The sequence below is a fragment of the Helianthus annuus genome, chromosome 17 (genome assembly GCF_002127325.2).
Source record: "Helianthus annuus cultivar XRQ/B chromosome 17, HanXRQr2.0-SUNRISE, whole genome shotgun sequence".
Classification (NCBI taxonomy): Eukaryota; Viridiplantae; Streptophyta; class Magnoliopsida; order Asterales; family Asteraceae; genus Helianthus; species Helianthus annuus.
This window is the reverse complement of record NC_035449.2, coordinates 36,793,166-36,795,184: the sequence shown is the minus strand read 5'-3', so window position 1 is coordinate 36,795,184 and position 2,019 is coordinate 36,793,166.

The window sequence follows — 2,019 nt, the reverse complement described above, 5'->3', positions numbered from 1 at the left end:
TGATCAGAGTAGATTACACATTTAGTCCCATATTGGTAATGCCTCCAAAGCTTAAGTGCAAATACAATGGCACCCAATTCCAAGTCATGGGTGGTGTAATTCTTCTCGTGCACCTTTAGTTGACGTGAAGCGTAGGCAATGACCTTACCCTTTTGCATTAATACACAACCCATTCCGGTGTGTGATGCATCACAATACACCACAAATTCTTCAATGCCTTCAGGTAGAGTCAGCACTGGAGCGTTACTTAACTTCTGCTTCAAGATATCAAAAGATTCTTGCTGCTTAGGCCCCCAATTAAACTTAATGTTCTTACGCGTTAACGAAGTCAAGGGTGCAGCAATCCTTGAGAAGTTTTCAATAAAACGCCTATAGTATCCAGCCAAACCTAGGAAGCTACGAATCTCTGAAGGCGTCTTTGGCTCTTGCCAGTTCATAATACCTTCTATCTTTGCGGGATCCACTTGAATTCCATGCTCACTCACAACATGTCCAAGGAACTGGACTTCGCGAAGCCAAAATTCACACTTTGAAAACTTGGCATAGAGCTTCTCTTGATGGAGCAGCTTAAGAATGCACCGAAGATGCTTCTCATGGTCAGCTTGGTTCTTTGAGTAAATGAGGATGTCATCGATGAAGACGATGACAAATTTATCCAGATAAGGCTTGCATACGCGATTCATGAGATCCATGAATGCGGCAGGTGCGTTGGTGAGCCCAAAAGGCATCACTAGGAACTCGTAATGACCATATCGAGTCCTAAACGCGGTCTTATGTACATCCTCCTCCTTGACCTTCAGTTGATGATAGCCTGACCTGAGATCTATCTTGGAAAAGTAACTCGCTCCCTGTAGCTGGTCGAATAGATCATCGATTCTAGGCAAAGGATATCTGTTCTTGATAGTAACCTTGTTTAGCTCACGGTAATCAATGCATAGACGCATTGATCCATCCTTCTTTTTAACAAACAGGATTGGTGCTCCCCATGGAGACGAACTAGGTCTAATAAAACCTTTAGCTAGTAAATCATCTAGCTGCGTCCTTAATTCCTTCATCTCCGTTGGTGCTAATCTATATGGTGCTCTGGCCACTGGTGCAGCTCCGGGGATGATGTCAATCCTAAATTCCACCTGCCTATCTAGTGGCAAACCAGGTAGTTCTTCCGGAAAAACCTCGGGATAATCAGAAATGACTGGTATGTCTTCGATCCTGGGCTTCTTTTCGTCAATGGTTACTTGTGCCATATAAATGACACAACCCTTACTCATGCATCTGGATGCCTTAAGCATCGCCACTTGCTCTGGCAATCCATGCTGAGTATCTCCCTGAATAGTGAGTGGCTCACCAGATGGGGTCTTGATTACTATCTGCTTCTTGTTGCACATTATCTGGGCTTGGTTATGTGATAACCAATCCATTCCTATTACTATATCAAAGCCTGCTAGCTTAAAGGGTAACAAGGACAAAGGAAAAGAGTGGTTCCTAATGGATAGGACACATCCATCTAATACAGTCGAAACTGTTTCTATTGATCCATCTGCTAATTCCACTTCATATTTCATACTTAGGGTTTTAACAGGTAATTTCAATAATTCACAAACTTATTATCTACAAAAGATCTATCCGCCCCAGAGTTAAACAATATCCTTGCGTAGACATCATTAATGAGAAAAGTACCTGTTATGACATTATCATCCTGGATAGCTTCCTTTGCATCCATGCGGAAGACCCTTGCATTAGTCTTCTTTCCCTCCTCTGCTTTCTTGGCAAGTTTCGGGCAGTTGGGTCTAATATGCCCCTTCTCATTACAATGGAAGCATGTGGCATCCTTGAGTTTCTTATAGTCTATTGCCTTATGATCCGGGGACTTACAGATTCCACATGCTTTTGGTTGGGACTGCGATCTGGACTCTTGCCTGCATTTCCCAAAGTGGTGCTTCTTACAAACCTTGCACCGGGGTTTATCACCTGACTGATGATCACCCTTTTTAGATTCCGACCCTTTCTTTTGGTCGTTGT